The sequence below is a fragment of the Triturus cristatus genome, chromosome 1_2 (assembly GCF_964204655.1).
Source record: "Triturus cristatus chromosome 1_2, aTriCri1.1, whole genome shotgun sequence".
Classification (NCBI taxonomy): domain Eukaryota; kingdom Metazoa; phylum Chordata; class Amphibia; order Caudata; family Salamandridae; genus Triturus; species Triturus cristatus.
Genome location: NC_140580.1, coordinates 979,287,265 through 979,304,728, shown reverse-complemented (window position 1 = coordinate 979,304,728; position 17,464 = coordinate 979,287,265). Strand labels below are relative to the sequence as shown.

Sequence of the window (17,464 nt, the reverse complement as noted above, 5' to 3'; positions counted from 1 at the left end):
GATAATTCCACTCAAACAAACACTTCAACTGCATAATCCTAAATTCACGTTATTTCTTTGCCCCGCACACAACCATGCTTAAAGATATACTATTACATTGCTCTTAATATAACGCATATTGATTGTAGGGAAGTACCGACAATAGCCCCACTACTGCATCAGTGACGGCAGAAGAAAGAAAAACAAGCATTGGCAACGCGGCCGTGGAAGTAACGCGGCTGCAAAAGCGAAAGTAATCGCGATCGCGGAACGCGCTCTGTGGTGGAGAGGGGCAAAGCGAGGCGCTAGGGAGAGCAAGGGAAAGGAAAGGGTGCCGGGAGGAATGAGCCATGACAAACTAGCCCTGTGGTGGGGAAGGGACAGTTGTGAGAGGCGCCATGAGGAAACAATCTCTCGGCATGCTGTGGCGGGGGTGGGGGAGCGGACCCTTTGAAGTATGATGTCGAGGCTGTGGCTACACGTGCACGTGCCAGTGGGCTGAAGCGCTTCCCCAAACGGATTGCATGGCGGCACGATGCACGCGATTGTGCGCGTGCTCGCCATGCAATACACTTTTGGGAGCACTTTGAAATGCCCCTCTTACTAGAGTCTCGCATAGCGATTGCGTAAACGCAATAGCTAGGCGAGACCTAAAAAACAAGCATTTGCAATACAATCAGTCTCACATTTTTGAAAGTTACAGCCATTGACGTAAATGACAATGCTTTTTACTTATTTTTTTCTTTGCAGTGGAGTGATCATTTAGAAAATAAGTGCATGCTATACCACGCAATCTCAATAGAGATAATTCTTCACTAAATTAGGAACCAGTATACAACATACACAATCCTGGCATCTAGTAATAGAACCTAATGACAATATCATTCCGTTAGGAATAGGGCTCGGTGGTAACTTATCTGGTTATTAATCGTGTATATATTGTTTCAATTAGGCCATCCATCGTTCGGACTATCGGAACCAGTACCAATCTTGAGTCTAATATTTATTGACGCTTTGGAGTGTGTTCATAAGTGATTTTTTGGGTAAGAATTGATAGCGATTACCTATGCTTATATTGCACTGGTCAACAACTTCTTTTGATGATTATCGGATGCGTTATTATGGATACGTACTGAATCAACAACACAGGAGGTGATTATAGTTAGGTTCTCCTTCTCTTCTTATTGTCCTTTTTCTGTTTCTTCGTTTTCTTTCTCTTCCTTTTCTTTTCTCCTTTTTTTTGCTTTTTTTCCCCTTTTTCATTTTCTCTTTCTTCTCTTTTCACTTGCAAACTCTGGTGGTTCTGGTCTTACTGATATTGTTTTAATATTGAATATGGCCATATCTTGCTTTTAATGATGTAGGTTGCCTTACTCTGTATGGCTTGCTTTATGTAGGTCTATCCATTTCTGTATGCCACCTTATATATAAAACGGGAGTATTCTCATATCGTCATGAATTATTATGATGAGGATTGTGTGTCAGGATTGACGCATATTTAAGTTAGACATTTAAGTCATGGTTTTAACGACAACTCTTGTTGTCTCAATTTATGTATTATATGTTTTTAATAACTTTTCAATGTGGTCAGGTATGTATGTACATATGTATATTGTTTTATTTGTTTTTTTGTCACTTATTTATAAATGGGTTTTATTTTTTGTGTAAAGAAATTTCTTTTTATGTATTATTAATTTTGAGTACTGTGACGTTTGTGTTATGTGATATATATATATGGTTTATTTACATATATATGTTTTTATTTGCATTCATTTCAGCCCTGACGAAGTTCGTAAGGAACGAAACGCGTTGGCTGAGTCTGAATTTTAATAAAGAATAAAAGGACGAAATTTGGATTGTTTGGAAAGATTCTTATTCTCTGGTGCACCGTCCATTCTTCTAAAAAGTTTGCATATCTGGTTTCCAGTAGAGCATAAGTACGACCTGCTCTGGACGTGGTTTGCACCAATTCGAAAAATTGAATTTTTACTTGGAAATTGATGTGCTTGACCTTGGTCAGCCGTATTGTCTTTTGTTTAAATTTTATTAATTGACCGTTTTGCACTCATTTCTGATTGTTACCTATTGATACAAATAAGGAAGAGGGTTTTGGAAATTTTTGATATCATGCCTAGATTTCAAGATGGGCGTGAGGAGTTGGCACTTGACTTATTTGGGACTAATGTCTCTAAGAACACAACCAGTTCGGCCACTATGGTTACTATGAGTCTTAAAACATTGTTTTTGAAATTAGAAAGATTGCATAAACAAGAGTTAAGTAGATGGTGGGACGGAGTAACCTTAGAACAATACATGAAAAATGGCAAAATTCCACGAGGGCTCCGTATTTTAATTTTCCCTACGTTTGAGGACTTAAGTGGAGAATTGCTCAAGGAATGGGAATGTAATCTGGAGGGTGCATCTATAACAATGATAAAAATATTGGTGAGACATGCTGCAGAGAAAGGTGAAAAATTGCAGGCAGAGATTGAAAATTTGGAGAAGTAGATCAATAGTATGCCAGAAAAGGATCTGATTGAGAAAAATTATCTGATTTTGAAACAAGTGATGGATGCTCATCAATTATATTTGAAAAACAAGAAATTAAGTAAAATCAGCAGGGATGATAGGGATTATCAAGATGGCAGGATATATACATTCGCTAAGAAATTTGATGGGTTACAGGGAACGGAGGATACAAGTAAGAAAAGAACAAGGGATAATAGATGTGAAAGTGAAGAAACGGGTTCTAATAGCAATCTATCCCTGTCCTCACTTGGTAGTTCCACCTCTAATTACGTCATACCAGATGTCCCTTTAGAAGAGGGGGCCTCCTCTTTCCAAAAAGAATTGGCCAAACTCAGAATAAGCAACCGCCTCCGACAAAAAAGAGATCTAACAAAACGAGGCGGGGAGGGAGGAGATCAAAGGGTAGATACGAGGGGAGGTATGACAAACAAACCAGGTGCAGTGACCAAATCGAAGAAATAGCTACTAGCGAACTTGGCCTTGCAGATAATTCCTTGATTTGTCAGAATGTAAATACTGATTTAAAGATTGTTAATCTATCCAATAAAATTTTGGACATTGATGAAGGGAATGTTTTGAGTAAGGGTCTTAATTTCTGTCCAACACAAGGGGGTGATTTTGACAACACCCACATTGACCTTTTTAAGTTCACCAGGGTATTGAAACTGAAGGACTATTTTGAAAATAGACCGTACGAACCAGGGGGAAACATCAGCACACACAATGTTGGAACACACACTATACGTGAGGTCCGTGATATACATTGTTTACTGACTTTAAACCCAGATGACGAGTTGAACATCACCTCAGTCCTTGAGGATCTAGATATCTGCCACAATGCAAGTACTGACAGTGGACTCCGTCCTCAATCTAAATTCATACCCACACATTCCTATCATCACAATATTGATGATTTTTATAACAGGGTCACAGAGGACTTATACGACATGGAAATCCCACATAGGTTTACATCAAAGTCACCTGCTAACATCACCGTGGCTGAAAGATCGGTTCTCAAAAGACTCAATACTGATTCCAGCATTGTAATAAGAGAAGCTGATAAAGGTGGGAATATTGTTGTGATGAATCGAGTAGATTATATGCAGGAGATAGCGAGGAAGCTTGGTAATGATTTGCACTATCGGAAAATTAAGGTCAATCCCATCCCTGAAAGCGTGGTAATGATCAATGCTAAATTGTTGGAGTGGAGAGAATCATGTCTTCTCAATGAAAATGAATGTCGTTTCATGTGGGTTGATTGTCCTACCTTCCCATGCATTTATGTACTGCCAAAGGGTGGACAGTTTCCACCGGGTAGACCCATTATTTCTGGGGTAGGATCACCAACGGAGAAAATGTCACAATTTGCTGACTCCAAATTATAAAAATATGTTCCTAATCTGCCATCCTTCGTCAGAGATAGTAAAGACATCTTAATGAAATTTAAAGATTTCGACTGGTCGGATGATTTAATGTTCGTTACTCTAGACGTAGAGAGTCTCTATACCTGCATCAACAAGGACTTTGGAATTAGAGCTATACAATCTTTTCTTGACCGAGACGATGCAAGATTTTATGACTATAATGAGATGATTGTCTCTATGATTAACATCATCCTAGATAACAATTTTTCTTTTTGATGATTACTGGTTCCAGCAAATACACGGAACGGCCATGGGTTCAGAGTTTGCTCGCTCTTACGCCTGTCTATTCATGGGTTGGTTTGAGAGGGAGCACGCTTGGAGCAGGGATGCCTCCCCCTGGACCAATTACATCGTGTACTGGGGGAGGTATATTGATGACGTGATCTGTCTTTGGTCTGGTTCTATTGACCAGCTCAACCAGTATGTCTCTTTTCTAAACACTAACGTGTATAATGTAAAATTTACTATGATGTGTCCTAAAGAACGCATTAATTTTCTTGATATACAGTTCTATATAAAAGATGGGCAGATACACAGTACACTGTATAGGAAGGAGACCTCATGTAACGCTGTATTACATGCGACGAGTGCACATCCTCGTTCGATTAAGAACAATATTCCTTTTGGCGAAATGATAAGAATCAGACGCAATTGTAGTGAGGAAGCAATTTTTAACAAGCATATCAATGACACAAAAAAATAGATGCTCCAAGAGTGGACATAAACAGGATGTTTTTGGACAGAGCTGAATCAAGGATCAATAAGATCAGTAGGAATGATACATCACAGGACAAACAAACCAGGGTTATCCATTAACTCGAAGGCAAGGTTTATAACCCAATATACTTCTCACAGTGGTGCCATTTTTAATATCTTTCGGAAACATGGGCACCTTCTTGTGGGTGTTCCAGGTTTGAAAGATATAATTGAAAATAAACCGTCAATTACATATAGGAAGGGCACTTCCCTGAAGAGAACTTTATGTCCCAGTTATGTAGTCACTCCTAAAGCAACAAAAACATGGTTACCAGATAAACCTACGGGTTTTTTCACCTGCGGAACATGTAATATCTGTCCCTTGGGTAAAAACAAAACCTTTGAATTTGGGTATAACACTACTAGAAAGTTTACGATTGATCATTTCGTAAATTGTAACACCACTTATGTGGTGTATGTTCTGGGATGCAGATGTGGTATAATCTATGTTGGTAGTACCATTCGTAGCCTGAAATTAAGAATCCAGGAACATCGACGGGCCATAAGAACCAATGATACTAGGTACCCGATTACTAACCACTATGTCAGAGAACATCCAGAGGATGTATCATTCTGGTTTCACGCTATTGACCATGTCCCAGTTCCAATAAAAGGTGGTAACAGGGACCTGTTGTTACGGCAAAAGGAAGCAAAATGGATATGCCGTTTGAGAGCAACCAGGCTGGGGCATAACACAGATGGGGAGATGCACTACTTCTTGTAACAACCAATGCCTCTATTAACAAAAAAACATATCTCTGGTTCTGCTAAGGAACGGCTACTGATGAAATATGTCCTGTAAACAATGATTCTGAAGATAGCATTTGAGTTTAGTTATGTTTTGGGCATGATACAAAACATAAAAAGACCATCTCTCATTGATCAATGTTACTCTGCTTTTCTCTATATTACGATGTTCTTTAAACACTATCTATGCGTGTTCTATATAGTATTACGCTGTCCGTATTGTATCTCTTCTGGCTACTATGTGTTTCTTCTCTTTTCAACAAGGTAACTTTGGTTTAGATTTTTTGTTTTTCTGTTTTTTTGGGAATCTGACAATTCAAGTCTCACAATGGATACTTGATTTGGCATTGACATTAATGGATTGAGCACATGGCGTATTTTTCACAGAAACGTCATCTTTATGACACTGTCACTGGGTAATGTATTCGAATTTGGCATCCAACTTCAATTTTGTAACATATATAAGAATTTTTTTTGTCAGTATTGATTTCAAGGGGATATTTCACATCCTTTTGTATCCCTAGGCACGGTATATTTGACTTGGCTTATACCGTTTTTTGTTATATCATTCTTAGTTTCTAACAATGCGGTTTTTGAATATATTTTGGGAGCATATTGTTCCACAGATAATCGCAATTCGGTTATTCTATGGTGTACCGAGGGGACATTCGGCGAATGGTACTCTGTGGGGTTTCGGATATTAACTGAAATCAGGTGGAAAATTCCCACCCTATAGTGTTTTTACTATTATTCATTGACATAACGGCGTCTGCCACCCCCCCCCCGGTCTTACCTTCGATTATTATCGTCTCAGAGAACATGGGTAAGGGGTGGCATGGGGTTGTTGGTATGGAGTGATAATTGGTGGGCATTTACTACTAGTTACACTTTAGGTGGGAGCCTATATACATTTCCGTTTATATATTCATTTTAATTTTAGTTTTATATAATTCTATTTATTTTTTATTTTTTCTTCTCTCTAAATTTAATACTGTAATAAATAGTCAAACCTAATAGGTTTGAATCACATGTGGGAGTTATTCTAGCCTACATTCATAGTTGGGGGTTCCATAGGTCTATATAACCTTAGAGACTGTATTCGATTCAAAGATGGCGCTTTAGGAGCCGTGATTACTGACCAGACATTGTGAGGTGGTCTTGAGTGATTGGGTGTGGACCGGAACACGTGACTAGATTGGCAGATCGCATTTAAGACGCCGGCTTTTTCAAACACGGTTTCGTCGTGGACACGGAAGAAGATGATTTAGCTTGCCTTGGTAAGAGGAGAACGTTGATGTTCCTTTCCAGCTCCCTACAGTGACTATGTGCATGACCGGTTTATAATAGGTTTTTCAGTTAGAACTGTTTAGTTTGAAAATTCCGGGGGGAGAGATTTCTTAGGACTATCGGACCTCGTGCATGAATACGATCGTTATGTTTTGGGAGGCGCAGGGTTGAAAGCCAACATGACTTACGGGTTGTCTGTTTATTTAAGTACTTGGCGCATTTTCGCTTTGGTAGTTGTTTTAATGCCTAAAACGGGACTTCAGAAACAATGATCGATTCGTGGTCATCCATTTGGAATAACTACTAATTTATTGTTGAAAGTTCTTTGAGACGAGAGTAGGACGAACGCGTACTTATGACGATTTATAATTTTTATTTTAGAAAATGGAGCCAATACATAGGCATTAAATATACAACGACATGGTTGTTTAAATACATATACCTCGGAAGTGGTCTGGATTTTGACTACAATTTGATTGTTTCGGGACGCATATAGGACACAGGGGTACCTACACCGTAATTATTTGAGAGGTAAGATTGTATTTTCTTTCCTACCATAACATCGTTCTACCCCCCTTCTTCTCTGCCTCCGTTAGGAATAGGGTCGGTGGTAACTTATCTGGTTATTAATCGTGTATATATTGTTTCAATTAGGCCATCCATCGTTCGGACTATCGGAACCAGTACCAATCTTGAGTCGAATATTTATTGACGCTTTGGAGTGTGTTCATAAGTGATTTTTGGGTAAGAATTGATAGTGATTACGTATGCTTATATTGCACTTGTCAACAACTTCTTTTGATGATTATCGGATGCGTTATTATGGATACGTACTGAATCAACAACACAGGAGGTGATTATAGTTAGGTTCTCCTTCTCTTCTTATTGTCCTTTTTCTGTTTCTTCGTTTTCTTTCTCTTTCTTTTCTTTCCTTTTCTCCTTTTTCTCTCTTTTTTTCCCCTTTTTTCCTTTTTTCTTTTTCTCTTTCTTCTCTTTTCACTTGCAAACTCTGGTGGTTCTGGTCTTACTGATATTGTTTTAATATTGAATATGGCCATATCATGCTTTTAATGATGTAGGTTGCCTTACTCTGTATGGCTCGCTTTATGCATGTCTATCCATTTCTGTATGCCACCATAAATATATAAATATATATATATATATATATATATATATAAATAAAACGGGAGTATTCTCATATCGTCATGAATTATTATGATGAGGATTGTGTGTCAGGATTGACGCATATTTAAGTTAGACATTTAATTCATGGTTTTAACGACTTAACTCTTGTTGTCTCAATTTATGTATTATATGTGTTTAATAACTTTTCAATGTGGTTAGGTATGTATGTACATATGTATATTGTTTTATTTGTTTTTTTGTCACTTATTTATAAATGTGTTTTTTTTTTTTGTGTAAAGAAATTTCTTTTTATGTATTATTAATTTTGAGTACTGTGACGTTTGTGTTATGTGATATATATATGGTTTATTTACATATATATGTTTGTATTTGCATTCATTTCAGCCCTGACGAAGTTCGTAAGGAACGAAACGCGTTGGCTGAGTCTGAATTTTAGAAATGTAATAAAGAATAAAGGACGAAATTTGGATCATTTGGAAAGATCCTTATTCTCTGGTGCACCGTCCATTCTTCTAAAAAGATGACACACATGGCCAGATCTCTTTCTCATTGAGCTTTCAGCTGCTAAATGGACGCGGTCCAGAAAGATTTTTCTTAGTGAACATAACACTGCTTCTGTATCAGACAACATTGGCAGCATAATTTTAAGCAAGCAGCAAGGTCATGTAAAATGGTAACAAAAGGTAAGATTTACAAAAAGTGCCTCTATGCAAGCTTTGCATTTTTGTAGAGTTCTGACCAGTGTTCCAAAAAGCAGAATGCCTTTTTATGCAATGCATTTTCAAATTGTCTGGGAAGAAGCATGAGTGTGTGCTATAAAAGCCGAAGAAGTGTGTTTTGTTTCCTCAGTGATCTTGTTGTGCATTGCTGGCAATGAAAATACAAGCAGATGCTGGTAATGGCAGAGGTCTGCAGCCCGCCCTTTCCGAAAGAACTTGAGGCTTCCTTGCATTAACAGTCCTTACTTATACATGGGAAGAAAATGCAGGCAGAGACAGCCTCCAGCAAAGAGGGCCAAAGGGCGTGCCCTAAAATCGGCAAGAAATGGCGAGAATTTGGCAGTGAACAATAAATGAAACAATAAATGAAACAGGCAGGCTTTAAGTGGGATGAAAAAACTGGGGGTGGGGGGGGGTCTCTTAAAGGGGCATGGCCAATGTAATTAACGGCGTGGCTTTAAAACACATAAGCTAAAAATCTTTGCTTGGCATAGTGTGCCACCCGACTTGTATTTTGCTGTTTCTGTCATTGTATCCAGATACATGATACAACAAGTAACATCATACCTACAAGAAGTCAGGACTATTGACTTGGTCAATGGTGGTTAGTTGCAACTATGGCTTGTGTATAATATTGAAAAAGCTTCCACTTAAAGCCCTGGTGACACCACAACCATGTTGCTGCTCCTGCGTTTCGAAAAGAGAAGGGAAATCCCTTCCCCTACAACGCTCAACTGGCATGACGTCATGTTATAAGTTCTCCACTAGTGAGAAGTGAGCAGTGTGAGCATGCGCACATCGATGTGCCTGCTGTCACTGCAGTCAGGAAAAAACAGACCGCCTGTGCCAGGGCACAAAACAGAGCCTGATAGGGACCCGTTTCAAGGACCCCTTTAAAAAACTGCCAATACTCAGCACCGGTGAGACCCGGGCCACTTAAAGCCCTGGAAACAGGGACAAATAATTAAAAAGAAAATAACAGGAGATGTCAGGGATGAAACCCTGCGCCTGTTGATTGCATACCCAGGTAACCAACCATTTGAGCTGTCCTAGACTTAAAGACGAAGTAACTGTGAAGCAGCCACACTTGCCAGAAGTAAGGTTATAAGGGGCAACAAAGTGTAACAATGCGTTAATAGTAGTAGACAGAGCCGTCATTACTTATGCGTGGATATAGATGCAGCCAGATGGTCCCGATGTGAGCAGACTTGTGTTGTCAATTAAAACAGAAGTGAACTGCTGATTGGAGAATCACTCAAAGGATGGCCCGTTCGTAAACACGCTTTAAGATAAGAATGCGGCCCCCAGGCAGATGTACTTCCTCAAGAAGGATGCGAGCCGGTGGGCGTGGTAGTGGGAGCAAGCATACAGCTCCGTGTGTAGCTCGGGACCCGGACAGCCTCCAACAAAGACGGCTAACCTGTTTGCAGCCCTAAAATCATCACAAAAGGGGGAGAATTTGACAATGAAACAGGGAAATTAATCCCCAAAAAATGACTGGAACTGTTGGGGATAGAACTTGATTGTATGCCCAGATAACCAACGGTGTGAGCCATCGTAGGCTTAAAGATGAAACAGCCTTGAAGCAGGGCACTGCACATGCGTCTAATAGGGGGGAAGTTGGGAGGCGCGAGGCCCATGCAGAAAGTAACCGGGAGCGGAGAGCCTCTCAGAGAAAGAAAGCTGCAACCGCCATGCTCAAGGAGCGGGGATAAAAAAAGATTGCGGTGCAAAACTAAGAGTGCACGAACACAAACGGAACTAGCCCTGTGGTGGGGGAGGGACAGTTGTGAGAGGCGCCATGAGGAAACAATCTCTCGGCATGCTGTGGCAGGGGCGGGGAAGCGCATTCCAGGCGGGGGAGCGGACCCTTTGAAGTATGATGCCGAGGCTGTGGCTACACGTGCACGCGCCAGTGGGCTGAAGCGCTTCCCCAAACGGATTGCATGGCGGCACGATGCTCGTGATTGTGCGCGTGCTCGCCATGCAATCCACTTTTGGGAGCACTTTGAAATGCCCCTCTTACTAGAGTCTCGCAGAGCGATTGCGTAAACGCAATAGCTAGGCGAGACCTAATGATTGACAAAATTTACTATCGGTTGTTTTTCTATAGCGCAGATGTTCAGAAAGGCTTTGCAGAAAGCAACAGTAATTCTGGGCTGAATGTAGAGAATTCAATGGGGATTCCTAAACTGTGAGAAGGTAACGTTAAGTGATCAAATATGTGCAAAAGCTTAAGAGTTCAAAAACTAGTTGAATTGTAGATGAAAGAGATAATGTATCACTACTTTTCTGAAGTGCAGCAGCTGTGTTCTTATTTGAGGTGTAAAGGGTCCCACCTGTTGGGTGCAGGATCCACGAAAGACTGATTCAGGGCCAGAAAATATGTAAATGCCGGTGTTAAAATCTTACTAGGGCAGCTACCGAACACAAAAGAGAGTGTTGTATTCACTCACAGCCTATGTTAGTCCCGAGCTGCCACACTCTCGGTGAAAGGCCCAGTACTCTTGTTCCAAAATATCTAACCAGCCATCAAAACCAGCTCCCCGTTGAAGAGTATTCACTCATTTCTCAGGGTGGCCAAAATGCATGCCTCGAAGCCAGGCTCAATAAATATGCCCCCCCCTCCCCCCCAAAAAATACTATAACAATCTTGGGCCTGTGATTTAGGAGCTGGTAGCTTCTCTGTGCGAGGGGCATGTGATGCAATTCATTAACAGATTTAAATCAATCCAAAAGGAAAGGCCAGCTTGGGAAAACCTGCCTGCGATTCACCGGCGGCTTCCTAAAAACAACAAAAAAGCACACATGCTGCAGACAGCTTGTGCATTCAGGACTGGAGACGCTTTTACTTGCTACAAATATAATTTAATCACACCTAAGGTTTAGCAGAAAAAATGGTCTTAGCATTGCCAATTCTAACAAGCATTTGCAATGCAATAGGTCTCGCATTTATAAGAGTTTGAGCTATTGGCATTGTAAAATTACAATGCCTTTTATTTATGTTTTGGTTTTAAAACAAATAAAAGGCATTGTCATTTACAACGTCAGTAGCATAAACTTGCATAAAAGCAGTGTGTGGAGTGCAGCAGTGTGCGGCGTGCAGCAGTGTGCGGCGCGCGGCAGTGTGCGGCGCGCTGCAGTGTGCGGCGCGCGGCAGTGTGAGGCGCGCGGCAGTGTGAGGCGTGCGGCAGTGTGAGGCGTGCGGCAGTGTGAGGCGTGCGGCAGTGTGAGGCGTGCGGCAGTGTGAGGCGTGCGGCAGTGTGCGGCGTGCGGCAGTGTGCGGCGTGCGGCAGTGTGCGGCATGCAGCAGTGTGCAGCAGTGTCGTGCAGCATGCAGCAGTGAGTAATGCAGCAATGTGTGGCGTGCAGCAGTGTGCGGCGTGCAGTAGTGTCGTGCAGCATGCAGCAGTGAGTAATGCAGCAGTGTGTGGCGTGCAGCAGTGTGCGGCGTGCAGCAGTGTGCGGCGTGCAGCAGTGAGCGGCGTGCAGCAGTGTGTGGCGTGCAGCAGTGTGTGGCGTGCAGCAGTGTGCGGCGTGCAGCAGTGTGCGGCGTGCAGCAGTGTGCGGCGTGCAGCAGTTTGCGGGCTGGAAACAGCAGTGTGCGGCGTGCAGCAGTGTGAGGCGTGTAGCAGTGCGAGGCGTGCAGCATTGTGCGGCGTGCAGCATTGTGCGGCGTGCAGCAGTGTGCGGCGTGCAGCAGTGTGCGGCGTGCAGCAGTGTGTGGCGTGCAGCAGTGTGCGGCGTGCAGCAGTGTGCGGCGTGCAGCAGTTTGCGGCGTGCAGCAGTGGGCAATGCAGCAGTGGGCAATGCAGCAGTGTGCGCAGTAGTGTGTGGCGTGCAGCAGTGTGCGGCGTGCGGCAGTGTGCGGCGTGCGGCAGTGTGCGGCAGTGTGCGGCGTGCAGCAGTGTGAGGCATGCAGCCATGTTTCGTGTAGCAGTGTGCGGCGTGCAGCAGTGTGCGGCGTGCAGCAGTGTGAGGCGTGTAGCAGTGCGAGGCGTGCAGCATTGTGCGGCGTGCAGCATTGTGCGGCGTGCAGCAGTGTGCGGCGTGCAGCAGTGTGCGGCGTGCAGCAGTGTGCGGCGTGCAGCAGTGTGCGGCGTGCAGCAGTGTGCGGCGTGCAGCAGTGTGCGGCGTGCAACAGTGTGCGGCAGTGTGCGGCGTGCAGCAGTGTGTGGCGTGCAGCGGCATGCAGCAGTGTGCGGCGTGCAGCAGTGTGTGGCGTGCAGCAGTGTGCGGCGTGCAGCAGTGTGTAATGCAGCAGTGTGTAATGCAGCAGTGTGTAATGCAGCAGTGTGTGGCGTGCGGTAGTGTGCGGCGTGCGGCAGTGTGCGGCGTGCAGCAGTGTGCGGCGTGCAGCAGTGTGCGGCGTGCAGCAGTGTGCGGCGTGCAGCAGTGTGCGGCGTGCAGCAGTGTGCGGCATGCAGCAGTGTGCGGCATGCAGCTGTGTGCGGCATGCAGCTGTGTGCGGCATGCAGCTGTGTGAGGCGTGCAGCAGTGTTTCGTGCAGCAGTGCGAGGCGTGCAGCAGTGTGTGGCGTGCAGCAGTGTGCGGCGTGCAGCAGTGTGTAATGCAGCAGTGTGTAATGCAGCAGTGTGTAATGCAGCAGTGTGTAATGCAGCAGTGTGTAATGCAGCAGTGTGTGGCGTGCGGTAGTGTGCGGCGTGCAGCAGTGTGCGGCGTGCAGCAGTGTGCGGCGTGCAGCAGTGTGTGGCATGCAGCAGTGTGCGGCGTGCAGCAGTGTGCGGCGTGCAGCAGTGTGCGGCGTGCAGCAGTGTGCGGCATGCAGCAGTGTGCGGCGTGCAGCAATGTGCGGCATGCAGCTGTGTGCGGCATGCAGCTGTGTGCGGCATGCAGCTGTGTGAGGCGTGCAGCAGTGTTTCGTGTAGCAGTGCGAGGCGTGCAGCAGTGTGCGGCGTGGTTTGTAAACAACAAGAAAAGCGGACATCAAAGGAAGGGTGGGAGGGAACGAGCATATGGGGTGTGAGTTATAACGAAAGTTAATTGTTGTAAGAGGGGATGCAGGAAGTGAGGCCGAGCGTGCGCTGGCGAAAGCAGTCTGCTGCTTTCAAGTCCGATGCCAGATGCCAGCTTCGAGCTTGAATGCCTCACATGCACTGGCCATAAACCGCATTCCTAAGGTCTTGTGCCCCTTACTAAATCTCTCTGAATGCGTGAGGCAGCGCACGAAGTAGCTGGTGGCAAATGGAATGCGCGTGGTTGTGCGCGTAACCGCCACCCGATCCGCCTGGGAAGCCTTTGGGAGCATTTTCTGAAGCCCCTACATAAGTTTTGCTGGGCTATCGCTTACGCGATAGCCAGGCGAGACCTAAAAAGCTCTCAATGGTGATCAAAGGCGAACAGCTAAAGCCAAGGGTATTCCCAGTGTCAGGCAAATACACCTGTCAGGGCAACTTATAGGCTTTTAGAAGGCCTACAAGGCAGGTGACAGGGGAGAACATAATGAGAGGGGAAGGAGACGGAGAAGGGAGAGGAGGACACGCAGACATTGGCAGAAAGCGAGAAAGATGCGATGAAAGAATGGAAGGCAAGGAAGAAGAAAGGCTAGATAGGGAGAGTAAAAGGGTGGCAAGAGAGAGAAACGGGGAACGAGAGAGGGGAAGTGACAGGAGGAAAGCGACAGAAGAGAGAGGCTGCAAAGCAGAAGTAAGTGAAAGGAATAAGGGGGAGAGAATGAAAGAAAAGAAGGGAAAAAGGAGATGGAAAAGAGGGTAGAAGGATAGAAGTGGGGAAAAGACAGAAAATAGAGTGTTGGACAGGCCTCACAGACGGCTTGCTCCCTCCCCGCACGACAGGGCCCGAACTCCGGCCCACCTGGCATATCCCCGCGACAAGCACCCGTACTCCGTCTCCCGACGGACCCTCTGCCCTCGGACCCCTACTCATCACGGGGTCCAGCCCCACCGGCTTCCCCGGCCGGGTCAAGCCGCCCTCTTGGGCCCTGCACCACGCGGCCGCATGGCCTCACCTCGACCCTAACCCCGGGCCTGGCCGGCCCCGACATCCCGGCACCACCATCCACCCAGGAGGTGAGCGGACCACTTGGCAGGTCAATGGGAGAACGAAGTGTCAAGGGCTCTCCCCCGCCAGGTGCCGATCGCCCCCAGCTCCCCCAGGCACTGGCTCCACCCCCTGCTGGGTGTCTGGACACCTTCATCCCGGACCCTCCGACCTCCAAGTGCGAGGGTCCGGACATCAAAGGGCACCAGCCCTATAACTGAGGCAGCTCCGGAGCAGGAAGGCAGTTGTATCCTGGAGTCGAGAGACACCGAGTGAACTCAACCTTGACGGTCTACTGGCGCTGCCGTAGCCGCTCTTGTGAACCATCGTCCTGCCTGCTGGCGCTGCCGCGGCCTTCTGCAACATTCATCTTCCTGGGACCTGCTGGCGCTGCCGCGGCCCGTTGTAACGACCATCCTCACCGGGACCTGCTGGCGCTGCCGCGGCCCGTTGTAACGACCATCCACACCGGGACCTGCTGGCGCTGCCGCGGACCGTACATCTTCCGGGGACCTGCTGGCGCTGCCGCGGCCCGTTGTATCGACCACCCGCACCGGGACCTGCTGGCGCTGCCGCGGTCCGTACCACCTAACCACCAAGCTCGAGGATTGTGAGCTCACCATCATCTCATCCGAACTACCTGATTGGTAAATAGACTGTCCCGCTACCCCCTTCCCTACCTTGCGAGACTCTAATCGAGGGGACCCCTGAGTCCAGACCTCCTTGTACCATTCAACCGTATCTTAAATAAGTGCTTATAAAGAACACTGAACCTTATCCGTGTGTGATATCTGTCTGTGGGGGGGGAAGTTACTTGTCTGTACGATCGCTGCAGACGGCTCTCCCCGGAGACCTCTCCCCCTGAACCCGGCCGGCCCTCCCGGTCCGTCTACCTTTTCTAACATAGAGGATGCAAGCGGAAGATATTAAACAGATAATGAGAGGGAGGGACACTGAAAGGAGGGAAAGTGAGAGGAGTCTGATTGATAGAGTGAGATGGAAAGGGGGTGACAGGAGGAAATGAAGGAGAAGAGAGGATCGAAGGACAAGTGGATAGAGGAGCAGGAAAGACTAAAAGAAAGAAAAAGATGGAAGGGGTGAAAGAAAGAGGAGATGGTACACAGGGGAGACGATAATGAAAGGAAGGAAGAGCAGTAGAAACAAGCATTGGCATAGCCAATAGGTCTCGCCATTGGAACCTTATAAGTGTTTAGCCATGCAACACTTGATGTTGGTGCACCAAGGATATTGTGCTGGATAACTAAACACTTATAAGGTCCCAAAAACGAGACCTATTGGCTATGCCAATGCTTGTTCCTTCTGTGGTGGTTTGTTTCTGGTACTGCACCCTGACACTGTTTCAAAAAGAGTGTTTCTCTAGTGAGGATGAATGAAAACAACAGCCTTTAATGTCACTATGCAGTAGTAGTTCGGGAAATCTCAAGTGACATTTTTAGAAAGAATTAAGTGTAAAATCTGTTTCTAGAAATCAACTGAACCAGAACTGGTGTTCTATGCAAACTTTTTCTGCTTGCCCTCAAAGACCCTGCAATCGGTGAGTATCTATGAGTGCCCACAGGTCAGGGCCAGTAACCTGTCCGAGATTAAATTCAGACAATGGCCCTGCATTAAAGAATGCACACCAGAGCTGCTGTGGCTTTGGCCCAAACCCCATCACATCTGCACTTTTTTGGCCACCACATTCCTAGCTCCTCTAAGACCTGGGATTTGTTTCATTCTGCTGGTCGGCGCCCCAGCAGACTTAGGACGTCATTTCCACACATCAGTGCGAACGGTACAACAGGAACTGTGGTCCTGAATTAGAAACAACGGAAACGACTCAGTATATACTTACAGACATGTCCCTCAAAAGACATCCAACATTGAAGTAGGCATTCTTTTCTGCCCCTAGCTACTCCTCTCCTCTGGCTCATGGCTAGCTATGTATGGACTGTCAATTACACAACTGCTTATGCTACGGCTTCTTCAAGTCCCTAACTTTAAAACCATGCAGATGAGTAGTAAGCAGATGAATAGATTTTTGGTCAATTTGCAAAACATCGTACTTTTTCCTTTTACAGGGTCCTCGCGTCACCTCAGTGGGATGGTGTCAGTAGTAATATAGTGATATAATGTAAAACTTGAATGCAAACTTTCAATGTTGGTGACGTAAATCCAGAGCACTACAATGACACGTCCCGTTTACTAGTAAGAAAGGCCAGATACAAGAACATACAAAAAGTAAAAACGCAGGCAGGATGGAATGGTCAAACTCATCCAATATTCTAATAATCTAAAGGTGGTCTATATCGAAGCTCTTTAAATCGTGCACTCCAGCAGAGCAACATGGACATACATTCAAAACCCATTATTCAAAAAGAGAGCAGCCAAAGGCCACTGTCGGAGCATAGAGAGCTACCAGAAGAGGAATGTTTGTAGACAGCTGTTTACAAGAAACCGAGAGCTTCCCATTTGACAGGTCTGTTCCACAGCGGCGGGGTGCCACCTTGGTGAACTGTGAGCCTCCCCCTAGAAGCACATCACTGCTCATACATGCCCATTCACAGCATCCTCGCCCCTTCTGCCCCAGAGGGTGGAAAGTCAGACAAAGGAGAGGGAGGGGTAAGAAAACCCTGCGTTTGGCAGCACGCTGGACTTCAGCAGCCCCCACCATAACGACCTCGTCCCCAACACTGACAGCGAGAAAGTTACCCACAAGGCTGCCCGGTCATCGGATGCTGCTATGTGGAAGCTGGGGCACGATGATCCTGCCCGAGTCTACCCGCCGCCACCCGCGACTCTCATCCCTCCCATCCCAACAGCCAATTAAGCACACGGAATAGTGCTGCTGGTGTA

General features: G+C 45.5%; 1 protein-coding gene across 4 annotated transcripts in view; it reads right to left on the bottom strand.

The window, feature by feature from the left end:
* The window catches only part of EXD3 (exonuclease 3'-5' domain containing 3), a 2,855,457-nt gene that overhangs the window by 2,790,651 nt on the left and 47,342 nt on the right, over nucleotides 1-17,464 (bottom strand). The window lies entirely within an intron of this gene.